The sequence below is a fragment of the Papio anubis genome, chromosome 7, assembly GCF_008728515.1.
Source record: "Papio anubis isolate 15944 chromosome 7, Panubis1.0, whole genome shotgun sequence".
Classification (NCBI taxonomy): domain Eukaryota; kingdom Metazoa; phylum Chordata; class Mammalia; order Primates; family Cercopithecidae; genus Papio; species Papio anubis.
This window is the reverse complement of record NC_044982.1, coordinates 146,790,172-146,808,782: the sequence shown is the minus strand read 5'-3', so window position 1 is coordinate 146,808,782 and position 18,611 is coordinate 146,790,172. Positions and strand designations below refer to the sequence as shown.

Below are 18,611 nucleotides of genomic sequence, written 5' to 3'. Positions count from 1 at the left end.
CATTTAAAAAAATTTTTTTTTGTGGCCGGGTGCGGTGGCTCAAGCCTGTAATCCCAGCACTTTGGGAGGCCAAGGCGGGCGCATCACGAGGTCAGGAGATCGAGACCATCCTGGCTAACACGGTGAAACCCCCGTCTCTACTACAAATGCAAAAAATTACCCGGGCGTGGTGGCGGGCGCCTGTAGTCCTAGCTACTTGGGAGGCTGAGGCAGGAGAATGGCGTGAACCCAGGAGGCGGAGCTTGCAGTGAGCCGAGATCGCGCCACTGCACTCCAGCCTGGGCGACTGAGCGAGACTCCATCTCAAAAAAAAAAAAAAAAAAAAAAATTTTTTTTGTAATATTGCAAACTTCTACCTTAATGGGGTCCTTGGTTTTACCAGAGACATAAGAAGCTATGAATATTTAATAGGACAAAGATGGCATTTTAAGTCAGTATGTGAAAAGATTATTTAATAACTGGTATTAAAACTGTGAATTAGGCTGGGTGCAGTGGCTCACACCTGTAATCCCAACACTTTGGGAGGCTGAGGCGGGTGGATCACCTGAGGTCAGGAGTTCATGACCAGCCTGGCCAACATGGTGAAACCCCATCTCCACTAAAAATACAAAATTAGCCATGTATGGTGTCGCATGCCTATAATCCCAGCTACTTGAGAGGCTGAGGCAGGAGAATTGCTTGAACCCAGGAGGTGGAGGTTGCAGTTAGCCAATATCATGCCATTGTACTCCAGCCTGGGCAACAAGAGTGAAACTCTGTCTCAAAAAAAAGAAAGAAAGAAAGGAAACCCACAATGGATTAAAGCTTGAACTCTATCCCCAGTGCCACTACTAGTTCATATAGCACCTTTGTGCAAATTAGAAAAGGCCCCTTCCTCTAGTGGATTCAGTACCTCCCAATGCACCATAGCTTGACTGAACTTCAGTCCCCACTTACGCCCTCAGCCTGGTACCTTTGTGCAGCAAATACACTGTGCAGTCTTATGCATTGATCTTGCCTGTTTCACTGCTTATCCCCAAAATAATTTTGGAGAAATCAGAAATTTTAATCAGAATTCAATGTAATAGATGGTTTTGCAATCTTTTGCCTGTGTGACATAAAAGCAAGATATAAACAAGAAGATTACTATTACTATAGTAGATAAAAAAAAATTAAATATAGCATAGCCACCTATCCTCCCCTCCAAAAAAATTAAAACACCATAAATTCAAACTAGGAACATTTACTGGCAACAAATATTTACATCTTTTTTTTGCCTTGACCCAGGGATCTTGCTCTGTCGCCCAGGCTGCAATGCAGTGGTGAAATCAATCTCCTGGTTTCGGGCCTCCCAAGTAGCTGGGAGTGTCAGTGCACACCACCACACCTTGCTAATTTTTTTAATCTTTAGTAGAGACAAAGTCTCACTGTGTTGTCCAGGCTTGCATCGACTTTCATCTGGTCTCATGACTCATCTCTATTGTTCGTACCCACCTCCAGCCAAATCAGAACCCTCCAAAGACTTTACCATGGCCTGTAAGACCCTACCCTATCTGACCTCACTCTTTCTCTGACCTCCTCCCTGACTCCCCTCTTCCTCACCCACACTGCTGTAGTCAGCTTCCTTGCTGCTTCTCAAATGTGCCAACTAATTTCCCTCTCCCTCTCTTTAAAGACTTTTGGCTTTAAAGGCCAGATGTTTTTTGGCAGAAAAAAACATTTCTGCCTGAAAGTTTTTTCCTTGATCTTCAGGTAAATTACTCCCTTTCTTCCTTTCAGGTAGGTGTCTTCTCAAATCTCCACTCTATCAGAGAGGCTGTCCCTGACCATTTTGTACACTGTACAGAATAGCATCCCATCCCACACACACTGCTGTCACTTTCTATCCCTTTTTACTCTCCTTTATTTTTTTTCTATAGCACCTGTCACCGCCTCGTGCGTGTGTCTGTGTTGTGTGTATGCGTCTGTGTTGTGTGTGTGCGTGTATACATACACTTTTTTTTCTTTATCTTTCTACTAGAATTTGAACTCCTTAAGGGCAGGGATTTTCGTTGTTTCCTGTTTGACTGCACTGTCTAGAACAGTACCTGAACGAATAAAAATGTTTTACCTATCCAAAAAACTCTTAAAAATAAAAAATTGAAAACCAAAAGAAACAGGCAAAGGACATGAACAATCCACTAAAACATTTTAATGGCTCATATACATGAGATGTTCATTCTTAACTAAATAAAATGCAAAATAAATGAGAAATTGTCATTCACTCTAAATGGCTGAAAATTGTATTCGTAAGGATGATAAGAAACAGGCACTCATATATTATTAATTGGGACGCAAATTGGTACATTATTAGAAGTTGATTTGGCAAAATTCACTTAAATATTCCCTTTAGCTGAGAAATTTTTCTAAGAATTTATCTCACAAAAGCATTGACACAGGAGCTCAGAGAAAGCACTGTTTCTAACACTTGCCCTTTCCGCTTCCAACACTCGACAGTCCCCAGAGGGATAATCCATGTGACAGACCCCAGGAAGGTAGTCCTGGCACTAGTGCAGAGGCACTGGCAGACCATCTCTGCAGGCTTCAGGGTGCCTCGCCATTGGCAGGGAACGCCCTTCCAATTTGCTATGAGCCGTTGTAGATGGCAGAACCTGAGCTAGGCAGACATTTTCAGCCGATGTAGGGAAAAAAGCTGTGGGGAAAAGGTGATTGCCTTTCGTGGGGAGAGTGTATGGGAGTGGAGAGAGGAAAGAATGAAGGCTCTTTTCAATTTGTACATTTATAAGCATTTTGAATTTTCTGACCACGTACATGAATTGCTTTTTTAAAAAACATACTGGGTTAATCTAGGCTAAGAAATTATAGGCCGTGTTTTTGTCATCTTTTCCCTCCTCTATGTTATAAAAAATAAGCCTTGTTAAATGTTCGTTTTTTAAAAAACTGGGACATTGGAAAGCTTTATTATCTAAACATGAAAGCAAGGTTGATATGGAATTCAAATGAGAATTAAAATAATTTTAAATCATTGAAGATAATATATCTGAGCTTTTATTTTTAGTATATGAAAAGTCATGTTTAAATGTTTTATAATGTTCTATTAGAGATGTGCTTTGTAAAATTACCATCTTTCTACTATTACAACTTCCTGTGTCTGTGAACAAAGTATAAAATTATATAAAATCCAACTATTTTCAACACAAAATACATTTTTTATGGCTTTCATATAAAAACTTGAGTTTTCACAAAGTGATGTATGTTTAAGAAAAGAACAAACAGTGATGAACTTAGGCTAAACTTCTGTAGACATGTGCTTTTTCCCTCAAAGCATATTACTTCTGATAATCTTGCTCCTTAGAGGCTTGTGTGGCCAACCTTCGGCTTATAAGCAGTGTTGTCCTGTAAATTCATGTTAGCCTTTCCACGGGAAACTGTGGCTGTCCCGCCAAACTGCTAGTTTTTAAGCCCCTTGTGAGCAGGGGACTATGTGTCTATTAATTTTATATACTCCCAGAAATGAGCACATGGTTCTTAAAAATAAGTCGTGAATTAAAATATTGGAAAGGAGGAGCCACAAGTTCAGAAAGTAGTTACATTGGAGCCTTGGTGAGAGGGAAAAATATCTGAATAAGGCTCTAGGTGTAGCTGAAAGTGTAATCTCACTTTCATTTTTAGTATGCCAGTTTATACATGTTTCTTTAACATGTAATAATTGACTGCTGACCTTACATTGCAATATACTTCACCGTCCTGTTTACACCTTTTTAAATTAAATGTTATTTTCACAAGTATATTCCACCAAAATGTGTACTGTATTTCCTATTAAATTGCATCAGTCTTGAAATTAAAGTGAGGATGGCATTTCATGAAAACAAATACCAATTAAAATCTGTGGACAAAAAGATAGATATGCATTTTATTTGTTTTCTTTTTTAAAACTTTTTTTTTTTTTTTGGCATTTTAGAGCCTAGCTGGCTCCCCACACCCCCGCGCGCTCCCACCAAGAAATGGGTTTCACCATGTTGCCCAGGCTGGTCTTGAACTCCTGAGCTCAAGCAGTTCACCCACCTTGGCCTCCCAAAATGCTGGGACTACAGGCATGAGCCACCATCCTGGCCCTTATTTGTTTCCTTTTGCATTCTAAACAAAATTGAAAAATCTGATAACCCTAGAACAAAATGATCACACAGTTTAAAAAGATGACATGCATGAATCTTCAATGATGTTTTCTCATTCAAGGAAATGATAGCTAAGGGTGAATGAGTGTGCAGTGAGTCCAGAGTCCCAGCGAGTCAAGGGGGTCAGGCTGGCAGAAATATGAGTGAGACAGAATAGACAAAAGCTAACTAGCATGGCCAGAAGGGACGTTTCAGATCAAGTGTACCCCATCACTGAACAGGCATAAAGGCCATTGCTCAGGACTCACTCAGACAGGCATGTTCAATATCCTAGCATATGGACCAGTGGTCAAGGTTCCATGGTATAGGCCTTTGGGGGCAGCTGCACAGCTCCTCCCTGTACCATTCCTCTGTGACATTTTATTATGAATTGCCTTGGACTTGTCTATATGTGTGGACTTACCTCTCCAACTCATATAAGTTTGTTGGAGGCAAGTTCTCTTTTATTTTTTCGAGATGGAGTTTCACTCTTGTTGCCCAGGCTGGAGTGCAGTGGCACAATCTCAGCTCACTGCAGCCTCCGCCTTCCGGGTTCAAGCAATTCTCCTGCCTCAGCCTCCTGAGTAGCTGGGGTTACAGGAGCCCACTACCACGCCCATCTAATTTTGTATTTTTAGTAGACATGGGGTTTCTCCATGTTGGTCAGGCTGGTCTTGAACTCCCGACCTCAGGCGATCTGCCCCCGTCAGCCTCCCAAAGTGCTGGGATGACAGGCATGAGCCACTGCGCCCGGCCGGCAAGTTCTCTTTTTATGCCCTGGTTAGGATTTCAATATAGTGCTCACATTATAAGGGGTCGACTTTACAGGCCCAAGGTCTGCTTAGAACCTTCTCAGCATTGAGATGGCGCTCTGCCTATGGTACCAAACCAAACACTAGCATGGTGGCTAGAAATTCTGCCTTTAGCCAAAATATCTGGACTTGAATCCTAGCTGTTTAGCACTGGACAAGTTACTTCACCTCTCTGAACCAGTGTCATCTATAAAATGAGGATAACTGAAGTGCCTACTTTACGGAGTTTTGAGAACTGAAGCTTTTAAGTACACATACTTGTAGATGTTTGTATTGATTTAGTTCTAATGGTCTAAGGTTCTCTGGAAACCTCTCAAGTAATTTGAGATCTCCGCTGGTTGATGTCAGCTGGTTGGAGCCTTACTATCTTTTGACAATGTACACAGTATAGCTAAACCTGTAATATAATAAAGGTGAGTGAAAGAAATGCAGTATTCTGTAATTTAAAGATAAGGGAAAATTAGTTGTTTCTATCAGGATAAGTTTCAGGGAACCAAATATTTGTACTTAAAGAGATAGTCCTTAAGATCAGCTACATACCAAGGTATCAGGAAAGTCCATCCAGTCCCCATTCTCATTCCACAAGGCCGTTTCAGCCCAAAGGACCTCTGGCTTACAGCTGGGCTGCTTCTGTGCCATGTTCAGAGCGCAGAGATCTTTAAAAGGCTGTCTTGGGTCCTGTTTGCTCCGAGGTACCAGGCAGGGTCTTGCTGCCCACCAGCCACTTACAGGTGCATCTCAGTCTTCCTCTCCCCAACCAGGAGAAATGGCTTTCTAGCATAGGGGCATGGCCTACTGATCCCATTTAAGGCATCTAGTCCCTTCCTGAGACTCTCTTGTTGCTAGCGCATCTAGCCACACAACAGTGTTGCGGTCAACAGTGAACCTCATATCTGACTGTGGTCCCATAAGATATAATACCATAATTTTACTGTACCTTTTCTATGTTTAAATATGTTTACTTTTTATTTTTATTATTTTTTGAGGCAGGGTCTCACTCTGTTGCAGGCTGGAGTGTGGTGACATGATCAGAGCTCACTTCAGCTCCATTTTCTAGGCTTCAGCGATTCTCCCACCTAAGCCTCCCAAGTAGCTGGGACTACAGGTGTGTGCTACCATACCTGGCTAATTTTCTTTTTTGTAAATTAGAGACAGTATCTCACAGTGTTGCCCAGGCTGGTCTCAAACTCCTGAACTCAAGGGATCCTCCCACCTCGGCCTCCCAAAGTGCTGGTATTACAGGTGTGGGCAACTGCCTGCAGCCTAAATATGTTTAGATACACAAATGCGCACCTTTGTGTCACAGCTGCCTACAGTATTCAGTACAGTAACATGCTTTGGAGGTTTGTAGCCTAGGGGCAATAGCCTGCACCATATAGCCTAGGTGTACAATAGGTTTATACCATCTAAGTTTGTGTAACTACACTCTGATGTTTGCACGATGAAACTACCTAACAATGCATTTCTCAGAATGTATCTCTTATCATTAAGCTAGTATCTGTCATTAAGTAATGCCTGACTGTATTTCTATTTTATGCTGTGCTACATCCCTCACCTGAGCCAATGAATAAAAGGTGATCACTTGCTTAATAGGAAAAAGGAAAGGGGAAATAATAGAAAGCCCTGTGAACTCAATTCAGGAACTGGAAAACCTGGGCTCAACAGCTGCTTGATCTGATTAGGTCACTGCCTTTGCTTGCCCATCTAAACTAGTACTGATGGCTCCTACCTCAAAGGGTTCTTATGAGAATGAACACAAGACAGTAGGTGAGCATGGAAGTTCCCTGACTTAGAGCAAGCAGTGATTCGTGTCTGTTTCCCCAGCATCCAACCCAGGGCAAGGCACATGGGAGGCAGTAGGAGCTGGTGCAAACCACTGGTGAATCTAAGCCACTGTTGAGAGAGATGCCTGACATTCTCATTCACTCCGGCCTGCAGCTGCAACCTGTTGACTCCCGTTTCACTCTTTGTTGAACACAGAAATGTGTTCATTTTTGCCCTCCAGGGCAGCAAATAATATCTTGGAATGTGGCAAAAAAGATAAGCCCCTAGGGTCAGGTGCAGTGGCTCACATCTGTAATCCCAGCACTTTGGGAGGCCGAGGCAGGCAGATCACCTGAGGTCAGGAGTTCAAGATCAACCTGACCAACATGGAGAAACCCTGTCTCTACTAAAAATACAAAATTAGCCGGGCATGGTGGCACATGCCTATAGTCCCAGTTACTCAGGAGGCTGAAGCAAGAGAATCGCTTAAACCCAGGAGGTGGAGGTTGCAGTGACCTGAGATCATGCCATTGTACTCTAGCCTGAGCAACAAGAGCAAAACTCTACCTCCAAAAAAAAAAAAGCCCCTATATATTAAGTTTTACTGTGGCCTCCATAGTGATGATGGGTACCACGAAGAATATAACAAAATGTAAGGCATGCTCACTTCCTTCAGATAGCTGAAGGAGAAACAGGCCACAGCACTTAAAAGCCAAGATAATATATGAGAGAAATAAGTCAGTTAAAAACGGACATCTCAAGGGAAGCCATGAGCAGGAGCCGATGGAGTGGAGCAGTGTATGTGTTAGACTGAAGTAAGGGCTAGTGTGGCATGACAGGGGCTGGAGCTGGCTTATATTAGGTAGTTTTCAGTTGCAAAAAAAAAAAAAGAACAACCAAAATATCTTAAGGGGTAAGAATATCTGTTATTTCACATAGCAGCAAACCTGGAGCTCAGAAGTTCATGTAGGGCCCAAGTTGTTTCCACCTTCCTATTCCTCCATCCTCAGCATGTTGGCTTTTGTCCTCGAGCTGGTTCCCTTGTGGGTCTCAGTTGGCTACCACAGTTCCAAGTTCCACAACAACTTGGAGCAGCGTAAGAAAACTTTCTCCCAAAACCCTCCCAGCTGGCTTCCTCACATGTCTCTTGGCCAGATTGTCACATATCTGGGCCTACACCAATCCCTGGCAAAGGGAAGGGCGTTACCAAGATTAGTTTAAACTTAAGATTCACCCCTAAGGGCTGGGGCTGGGGAGGGGCCTTTCGCTGAGTACACAGTTAGGAGAGGAGTGTACATTCTAATAAACAGAGTTTCTTCCAGCAAGGGAGGTGAGATGGATTTAGAAAGGCAACCAAGCCGGGCATGGCGGCTCACACCTGTAATCCCAGCTACTCGGGAGGCTGAGGTGGGAGGATCAGTTGATCCAAGGAGTTTGAGGTTACTGTGAGCTATGATGGCACCAATACACTCCAGCCTGTGTGACAGAGCAAGACTCCATTCTTTTTTTTTTTTTCTTTAAAAAAAAAGGTAATCAACAGTGTCTGCTATATAGGTAGTGTGTTGTTGGGAAGAAAAAAGGAAGGATTTGGTAACACAATAGCATCCTAGACTCTGAAATAGATCACCTGGGTTCAAACCCATGTCCTGTCATTTAATGACCTGAGTAAGTTAACATCACAATGCCTTAGTTGCCTCATCTCTGAAATGGGATTATGATGGTTCCTAGCCAGACTATAAATTTCATGGGGACAGGGTCTCAACTTGCTCACTGAGTTCTCCCCAGCACCTAGCAGAAAGCATTGTACCTAGCAGGTACTCAGTAGATATTTGTTGAATGGGTTATTTAATTGTATTGTGAGGATTAAGTGAGTTAGTGTATGGCAAGGGTTCAACACAGCACATAATCTAAAGTACGTGCTCAAAAAAATAGTGTTTCACTGCAGGCTTTGTAGAGATCTTTGGAACCCTCTGTCAGCGGTCCCCAACCTTCTTGTCACCAGGGACCAGTCTCATGGAAGACAGTTTTTCCACAGATGAGGGGTGGTGGGGGATGGTTTTGGGTGAAACTAAATTCTCAACCTAGATCCCTTGCGTGCACAGTTCACAATAGGGTTCGCATGCCTATGAGAATCTAATGCCACTTGCAGGAGGCAGAGCTCAGGCAGTAATGCTTGCTTGCCTGCTGCTCACCTCCTATTGTACAGCCCAGTTCCTATCACGCCACAGAGCGGTACCAGTCCGCACCGTAGGGGTTGGGGACCCCTGCTCTGTGTGTGTCTTTTGTCTCCTTTGCACCACCTATGCTGCCAGGCTTAGCAGCAGCCCTAGAAACAGGTGTGTCAAGAAGGCTCTGCTCCTGGTGGGCCGGGGCTGAGATGGCAGAGGCCTATCCCATCATATGCCAGAAAGAGGACACACCTGTGAGTCCAGGACTTGGGACTCTACAGTTTGCAGCTCTGCTCACACTGGCTTCTGGGCAGCTCCTCACTTTGCCATTAACTCCTCAGAGTCAAGACCCAGACGCCGCTTGGACCAGCCCCACTCCTAAGGTCATCTGGTCAGAGTCTGCAGGGGTGACCCTTTCACTGACAAAAGGCTTTTGGTCCTATCCCTAGTGAAGTCCCAGCCAGTCTTTGGTGGTCTCCCCATTTTCCTGCTCTGACAGAGATGGGCCAGCCCCTCCCATAGGCGCTGCTCTGGGGAAAGGCTCATCCACAGGCTAGGCCTCTGCCGGGCCTGCTGCCAGCCACTGAGCCTTTGGAGATTGAAAGCTGACTCCCCACTGAGGTGTGGGCCTCTGTCCAGCCAGCACAGAGGGAGGCACATCCCTTGCAGCAGTACCCTCAGCCCCGGTCACAGCAGGCTGTGGCCAGACCCTGATTGAGTGGCTCCCTCTCAGCCATCTGTTCAGTCACCCAGAAACAAGTCAAGTCAAAGCTCCCAGTGAGTTCCTGCCTCAGCCATGTGGTGTCACAAGGAAAGCCAGGGCGTTGCGACTTCCTGATTTGGGAGAAGATGTGTACACACATTGAGCCTCAGACTCCTTATCTGTAGAACCTGGGGTAATGATACCTACTTCATGGTGTTTTGAGGAGTCCATGGAATCACAGATGGAAAGGGCCTAGATGTACTACGCCTGACGTGTTGGAGACTTCACATAAAAGGGTTTTCAGCTGCTGCCACCCCATCTTGTGAAATCAAGTATTTTCACAATTTCATACACCTAGTCCTGGAAAAAAGCATTGCATTCCCTGTTCACTTACTTGAAAATCCCTCTTCATTTTTTCCGAGAGAGAGGGTCTCACTCTGTTGCCCAGGCTGGAGTGCAGTGGCCAAATCTCAGCTCACTGCAACCTCAACCTCCCAAGTAGATGGGACTACAGATGTGCACCACCATGCCTGGCTAATTTTGTTTATTTTTTGTGAGACAAGGTCTCGGTGTTGCCCAGGCTGGTCTCGAATTCCTGGACTCAAGAGATCCTCTGGACTCAAGAGATCCTCCGGCCTCGGCCTCCCAAAGTGCCAGGATTAAGGCGCGAGCCACCACGCCCAGCCTGAAAACCCTTTCTCCTGAGGGAAAACTGTTCGAGAAGTCAACAGCAGAGTCCCTTGCCAGGGCCTCTTCCAATACTGACGAGATTCTGGTCTGTGCTCCCCTCCCTCATATCTTGTATAGCTTTGTGACTAGAGATTGGGTAAAAAGGGAAGACCTTGCCAAATGGTGCCCTCCTGCTACCCTCTCTGGCTGTCTGCTGACATTGGCTACTTGAATCTCTTGTCACTTACTGTGCCCACCCTTGGCCCCTGCCAGCATCCTCCACACACCTTGCCCACAGGAGGACAGCAGGAGCAGGGCCACAGGGGAGGGCTTGCAAGGGACCTATCTGACAAGGCCCTGAAACTTCCCTCCCACTGAGGACCCCAGGACTTCACTTAGTCATCCCCTACTTTGCTGCCAGTACTTTGGGGCAGATGTCCAGGAAGCATCTGTTCCTCTGTACCCTCCCGGCCAAGGAAGGCACTTTAGAAAAATCTCTTGAAGGTAGAGCCCCTGCTTCTGGCCTAGCTTTCCTGGAGGCGCAGGGCTGACGAGTGCCGCCAAGGTAAGGCCAGCTCTGGAGTGTGGGATATACAGGCCTCCAGTGGCAACACCTCATTAATCAAGCCCTTCCTTTCCGGAACCTGCCCTGACTTGGGATGGTGGGAAGGAAGGCAGGCAGAATCTGTTCCTCCCTTCCTGGCCCTGCGGTGAGAGGCGCTGACCTGCGGTGAGAGGCGCTGACTAGTGTCGGTGGGTGGAGACAGGCCCATCAGAACGCCTGAGTGAGGCACCTTCTGAACATGCAGCACAAGCGGGTGTGCAGTGTGGGGAGGAATCTAAAGATCTAGAAAAATTTGGCAGCAAATGAATTTTACCCACACACTGGAGCCCTAGGCTTTGTTTCTAGAAGTTTTTATTATTCTTTCTTTAGGAAAACTTGGGAAGCACTGGTGTATGAAAATTTTTGGAACTTCATTGCCACATGGCCTTTCCAAAGACATCCCCAGATGGTTTTTTTAAACCATACAGTGGGACAAGGTTGATATAAACAGTTGTTCCAGGTGAATCCAACTCACCAAAATGATGCAGGTGAGGCAAATTACTTTTGAGACTGCAAGTACTGTATATGTCCATTAACAAAAACACAGTAAAAGACTAAGAAATTGTAAGGACACTGGCTTGGCTGATTCACGCTGCTGCAAATCCCTAGGAGCCAAGATTCAAAGGTAGAAATGTCTGTGGTGACAGCACCACCACTGCCTTTGACCAAATTACAGATCTGTCACACTCAGAGCTTGCTGCTAGCATGGGGCTGCCATCGGCAGCAAAGGGAACTCCATGGGTCTGTGAGGAGGAACAGCTGAGTTCCTGACTGCCTTTAATTTTCTCTGAGGCTTTGCTGAATCACCTAATCTCTTGGGGCTGTGGTCTTCTCACCTGTAGAAGGAGGGCCAGGGCTGATGTCCCTAGAGTGCCTTTCAGCTCTGGGATGCACGCATTCTAAGGAGGGTGGCTAGAGCACAGAACCTCTAAAGATGTTCATTCGTTCCTTCAACAAAGTTTACTTGAGCACCTGCCATGTGCTAAGCACCAGGGCCCACCACTGGCCCAGAGACACAAGCATCTGCTGGCCTGCCCGCTGCAGCAGCAGCCACCTTTGCAGGCTGGTGGAGCCCCCTTTCTACAGCCTTTGGAAAAAAAAAATGGTTCTAAATTTGCAGATCCTCTCATCAAATCAGGAAGTCATGAAACATGATATAATAGAGGAACTGGTCTCAGTTTGCACAGGCCATCAGGTTCACAAGACAGGAATCAAATATCAACAATGGCTGATTATCACACTCAGGAATTGAAAATAATTAGAAAAAGTGGCAGAGATGCTGTGGCAACCATTGGCTGGTCCCCTTTGGTCTCCAGCACCCATTCCCCCTTTGGTTTAGTAACAGCACCCTAACTTTCCTCCCTATATCGTGTGATAACGGAAGCACTGTCTCCAGGATACCCTCCCTGAGAAACAGGCATACGACCTGAGCCAGCCAATCAGACTCCTTCCCTGCAAGGATGCACTAGGTGGACAGCATGGTGGGAGCACCTGTCATCCAGGCAGGGGTGATCTGTGGGAGTGCAGTCAGTCCTGATGCTTAAGAGACCCCAGGACTGCCATCGCTTCTGTCCTGGACTTGATTCTGCAGGCTGACAGAGAACCTGACTGATGCAGATTCAGGGGAGGTGGTTTGTTTTGTTCTCAGTTCCTTTCATGAAATGGCTATTATCTCTGCTAGCTACTATAGCAGAAATCTGGAAAACATGATTTTTCTTGATTTATGAAATTACTGATGTTTCTTCAGGAATTTCTGCCTGCTTCTCATAAACAGGCAGAAACTTAGAAATGTTACATTTCTTAAAGAGAGTCATGGTAATTCTTATCTGAAAAAGATGATAGTGGTTTGAATTTAATGTAATGTACTCTATCTCCTGCCTTAGTGCCCTCACATCGTCATGCTGCCCTCCCTCTTAACATTTCTGAAAATTGAAAGACACGAGGGAAGAAAAAGTGTTTTCCACATCCCCACATTTTTGCCTTAAAGTGGAATTTGTAGAGGAAAATGTGCAAATATACCAGTTTTAAGTACTCTCCATAGCTCTTGGGTTTCTATTATTAGGTTTTGTTTGTTTGTTTGTTTTGAGACTGAGCCTCGTTCTGTTGCTGCCCAGGTTGGAGTGCAGTGGCGCAATCTGCTCACAGCAAACTCCACCTCCCGGGTTCGAGCAATTCACCTGCCTCAGCCTCCTGAGTAGCTGAGATTACAGGCGCCCACGACCACACCCTGCTAATTATTGTATTTTTAGTAGAGACGAGGTTTTGCCACGTTGGCCAGGCTGGTCTCGAACTCCTGACCTCAAGTGATCCACCCGCCTCGGCCTCCGAAAGTGCTGGGATTACAGGTGTGTGCCACTGCGCCTGACCTATTATTAGTTTTAAAAACATGCATTTCTTTATTTTTAATTTTGTATTGTTTAAATACAACTATACATGTTCACTGAAACAATGCAAGAGTGTAAAAAGTCCACGGTGAAAGACCCCTGTCACCACCACTCCTATTTCCAAGGATAACCATATTGACAGTTTGTGGTTTAAACATACAGATATAGAAATATCTTTAAATAAAAAACTTATATGAGATTATGCCATCTTATATTTTCAAGTTAACATTGATCAACCTGGTCTTTTCTCTCAACTATGGTGGTCATCCTTCCTCATACATACAGACTGACCAAACTCATTCATTTTAAGGCTGCAGATACTTCACTGCATGGGGATGTATCATCCTGTATTAATCTGTCACCCAATTAATCTGCCCAATTGATGCGCATTTTGGTGGCTTCCAGTTCTTTGCAGTTACAAACAGTGCTACCGTGAATATTCTTATACCAATATCTTCAGGCCGATGTGCAACTATTTCTTAACTTGGATTCCTAGAAGTGCATTTGCTGGATCAAGTACATACACATTTTGAAATTTTGGTCAAAACTGTGAAATTGCCCCCCAAGAAGAATGTACCGATTCACTCTCCCACCTGCCTTTTTTTTTCACTGTATTATGGCAGGGAGTGGTATATCCCTTTTGTTTTGGTTTGCATTTCCTGGATCATTCGTTAGTGAGACAGAGCAGAAGTGGATTATATATAAGTTTACACACAAAATTACATGGAGATACAAAAAGAAGAAAAATACAGCGTTCCTCTTCAAAGCGAACTGATAACTTAGTTAGAGGGAAATGTTTCATGATGACCACAAATGGAATTTTTTTTTTTTTTTTTTTGAGACAGAGTCTCGCTCTGTCACCAGGCTGGAGTGCAGCAGCGCGATCTCGGCTCACTGCAACCTCCGCCTCCCGGGTTCAAGCGATTCTCCTGCCTCAGCCTCCCGAGTAGCTGGGATTACAGGCACACGCCACCACGCCCAGCTAATTTTTGTATTTTTAGTAGAACGGGGTTTCGCCATGTTGGCCAGGCTGGTCTCAATCTCTTGACCTCATGATCCATCCGCCTCGGCCTCCCAAAGTGCTGGGATTACAGGCGTGAGCCATCATGCCCGGCCACAGATTGAAATTCTTATGTTTAATGCCATGATATCTAACACTGCGTTCAATCAAAACGTCTACGCATGCGGCCTGAGACCTTTGCGCAGAAGGTGCCTAGGGTCATGGTTTGGGAAGATTAATCTGCCACCAGTGGAGGGGTGGATAAAAACTAATGTTTATTAGGATCAAGATGAGCAGTCTCTGTGCCAGAAACTTTATTCATTTAATTCCCACAGCCCTGTGAGGCAGGTGAAATCATCCCCATTTTATGGATGAGGAAATTGAAGTTCAGTTGGTTCAATAACATGCCAAAGGTCACTCAGCTGACGAACAGTGGAGCTCAGATGCGGAAGACTGAAAACTCAGAGCCTGGGCTTTTAACCAAACACCGCATGGCTTCGCTACAGAAGAAAGTTAGAAAGAGTTTTCAAAAATAAAATGTGGAGCCAGGTGCCACCTTGGATATAAGGGACTGGGGGACGGAAAGAGTCAAGAACTCCCAGGCTTCCCTCTGGCTGTCAATAGCCAGTGGGTCCTGGCAGTGGGAGCTGGGCCATCAGAGGTGGCGCCCAAAGTGGGGCAGGCACAAAATGAGTTTTGGGGCCAGCGTTTGCCCGGGTGATGGTCAAAGCCACAGAAAAAAGGTGTTTTGACGGAGTGGTGGCTGAATGTGGGGAGAGATGAGCAGGGGACCAAGCCTGGAGCTTGGGCAGCCCACGATTGGACACTGGGAGAAGAAAAGGAGCCAGCGGAGGAGACACTGAGGCTAGGAATGGGAAGGGCACTGTGGAAATCTGGGCTCCACCTGGCGCTCCGGGGAGCGGGTAGGGGGGCGCATCAAGGAGCTCAAGCTGCCTCACCAGCAAATGCCTCTGTTTTTGACCAGGGGCAGTGAAATAAAGGGACTCAGTTAAGTAACTGGTTTCTGGTTCCTGCCAACCCAGGAAGCCGGCACCGGCCCTGCCTTACATCCCATGTGCCACTCTCAGCCTTCGAAGCAAAACCAGCTGAGGCCAGCACCTGCCAGGTCTGAATGCACAGCTCCAAGTTCTGGGGGGTGGGGGGTGGGGTGAGCCAAGGAGGTCTGGCTTCTCTAGGGCAAGGGTAGGGAGGACAGCAGGGAGGCTCACCCTGAGCCCGCAGGCAGCCCTTCCTCCTCCTCCCCTTCAGCAAAGAAAGGCAGAGAAAAACGTGTTTTTATAAATAGCTCCAGCCCCAGCTGATTTGTAAATTCCGTGGGTTTTTTTGTGTCAATGACATCACCTTCCTCCCCATGGCAACCCCCGACGATATCAAAATTGCCAAGCAACGTTGGAGCAGCTCGGCGCCCCAAACGAGCAGGTCGCCGCCTGAGGATTTAATGGAGAAATCCCAAAGTGAGCCGGGGCGCACGGTGGAGGAGGGGCGCGCCGCAGCCGGGGCCGCCGGGCCCTGATGGGCGGGAGCGGGGTGGAGCGGCCTCGCCTGACAGGCAGCCCTGGGCGCTGGGCTCCGCGGCCACACTCTGGAGACAGCCACTGTCCAGGCAGGTGGGGGAGGGCGCTGCTCCCGTCCTGATGTACCAGGAGCCGCCAGCAGCCATCCAGGTGACTAAGCCGGCCCACTAGCACTGAGTCACCGCCCGCCTGGAGCTGTTCTTGCTTCTCCTTTGCATCTGATTATTTTGGGAGCTGGAAACTTGGAGCTGCACCTGAGTCCCGCCCCTTCTAGCTCTCCCCTCCCTACCTTGGGCTCCGGGAAGATGGGACTTGCTGTGAGTCTGCTGCCACCCGCTAAAGATATGGAAGACGCTGTGGGGGCCAGAGGTGCCCGGGGGGCCGTGGCAGCAGGCAGAGTGCAATAGCAGATATGGTGGTCAGGCTGCCCGTGTGTGTCCTCTGGAGGTGTAAGGACAGAAGGGCAGTCTTGTCCGAGCTGACTGGAGTCCTCCCGGGCTGGCTCTGAACTCATCTCCCACGGGGATGTTTCTGTAAAGGAGTGGCTTCTGGGGTCGGAGTGGCATTTGGAGAGCGAGGCTGGATTGGCTTAGGCTGGCCTGGGCAGGTAGGTGGCTCTATGCTGGGCGTGGACCCACGTGTGTGTGAGTGCGAGAGTGTGTAAGCCAGTGTGTGTGCTGGGGACAGCAGCTGGGTCCAGCAGAGCTGGCTGGGGGCCTGACAGCAGTTTATCCTAACTGATGTTGGGTGGGCGTAGGCCCTGAGATGGGCATCAGGGAGAGGGGACGCCAGACACACGGCCTAAGCAGGGTGAGGAGCAGCTGCCAGCCCCGGCAGGCCCAGGCCCTGTCTGGGTGCACAGGACCGAGACACAGCAACATGCCCAGGTAGGAAGCCTTCCAGAGGGGCTGGCCAGGGTGAGAGCCCATCACTGGGGGGCTGGGCTGCCCCTTCATTCTGGCAGGTCTGGGTACCAAGGAAACAGCTTCCTACCAAGAACCTTGTCACTCTCTCAGGCAGGGCCAGTCAGCACCCATGTGCGTCTCTGCTGAGCTCACAGGGACACCATTCAGTGAGAAGGGTGCTGGCCAGGGCACGGCTTCCCCACGATCAGGACCCAGCGGGTGCCACCCTCAAGCCCCTGGTCCCCACAGGGCATGCCCCAGTGTGTGTCAGGAGGGGGGAGGTCTCACCTCCCCCACACAGCTGGCAGCTTTGCGGGCACCAGTGAGTAAGCTGCCAGAGGGAGGGAGGCTCTGTGCCCACAGAGGCAGGACAACACCAACCAGGAGCCTTCAGGAGAAGAGGCTGGGTGAAAAAAGCACTGAGGTTTTCTTTTCCTTTTTTTTTTTTTCTATTTTGCCTGAAGGGAGTGCCGCTTCCTGGGCTAGAAACAAGCACCAGCCTGCAGTGGAGAACGCGGGGCCCCACTGCCCAGAAGGAGCGGCCACGGTAAGGTTCCCCCTGCCGCTGCATGCTCCGGATTCCTGGGCTAGGGACGGGGATACTAAGGTGTCCAGGCTGCCTCCCACCTGGGACAGGGAAGCTAACTCCACAGCTGTGGGTTCCTGGGTCAAGGAGCTCCACTCCCAACCCGACCTGCCGCCCTCTTTCCAGATTGACTGTGAAACAGTCCAATCCCAGCTAGACGCTGGCTGCCTAGCTAGAGGGAGAGGTGCTTGTTTCTGCTGTTCCTGCATGTACTTCCTGCCCCTTCTGGGCCAACCCAGTGTCACCAGGACACCCCTATACCAGGCCCCTCTCACTTTACCGCCTCTGGGACATTTCCCTTGTGTATTCATTCCACAAATATTTAGGGAGCGCTGCTGGGTTCCAGGCTCCAAGTCACACCCTTTTGCTGGGTTTCACCTGGCACAGATTCTGACTCTGAAACTCAGTGTCAGGGCAGGTTCGGGGAGCTGCCTGGCCGAGCATGGTCACTCCTCACAGGCCTTGGGCTCCCCACCCCTGCTGCAGGGTGGATGACCTGGTCAGCTTCGGGGACATCAGACCCAGTGAGCTCGGGTTTATAAAGCACTGGGCCCCACCAGGAAGCAAGGCTAATGTCCTGCGGTCTCCAGTTGTCCTTTGCCTGGCATCATACACCAAGAGGTTTGCGCGGTTCTGCTTGCGGTCTTCCTGAGGCTGGTTCTGGTGGGAACTGGGCTGCAGGAGGAGAGGATGAGCTTAGGAGCCGTGTGGCCCCCAGGCCTGGTGGGCCTGGGACTCAGCCCCACGGGAGCTCATCGAGCTGGGGTTGAGGCCTTTGGGGCAAGCAAGGAGTCTCCTCTGCAGGCAGACTTCCCTGGCGGTTGTCCTGGCCAGTCTTGGAGGTGGTACCTGGGAGCCCTAGTGAGCAGAGCGCCTGGTCAGGGAAGGGTCAGCGCCAGAGGCAAGCCCTTCTGGGAGCAGCTGATTTGGATGGAAGCTCTGTGCACCTGAGATGGGGAGTGTGGGGACTGCACGGCCTGTCCAGCGCCCCGAGGACAAACCGAAGCCCTCCCAGACTTGCCAGACACAGGGAGGATGCAGTGGGTGGGGTCTCCAGCCAAGGAAAGCCCACTCTGCACAACTCCTAAGGATGACCAAAAAGTTCCCTGTCCTGGAGGAGCACATGCACTCGGAGTCGGGAGGAACCCGTAAGTGTCTCTCACGCCAGTGAATTCCCACACCTGGCTCCTGGATGAGGAGAATGACCCAGCTGTGGGGTATCTCCTGCTGCCTCACAAAAGGTGACTCTGTGCCTAGGAGTCTTCCACGAATGCAGAGCTGAGCAGGGGCTGCTGCCCAGTTGGGGGCAGAGGGGCCGAGGCTGTTGAGCACCAGGCAGACAGCAGGC

General features: G+C 48.1%; 1 protein-coding gene across 5 annotated transcripts in view; it reads left to right on the top strand.

The window, feature by feature from the left end:
* The first annotated feature begins 15,630 nt into the window (after window positions 1-15,630).
* PAK6 (p21 (RAC1) activated kinase 6) overlaps window positions 15,631-18,611 on the top strand; it is a 39,171-nt gene continuing 36,190 nt past the window's right edge. For 2 of the 5 annotated variants that reach the window (XM_017960518.3, XM_009209908.4), the window contains exons 1-2: window positions 15,631-15,712; window positions 17,142-17,224. The gene's annotated coding sequence lies outside the window, so the exon portion shown is untranslated. Of the gene's footprint in view, window positions 16,660-17,139; window positions 17,225-18,611 lie in introns of those variants that run through there. The other 3 variants (XM_009209907.3, XM_003900761.3, XM_021940417.2) reach the window with 3 other exon arrangements.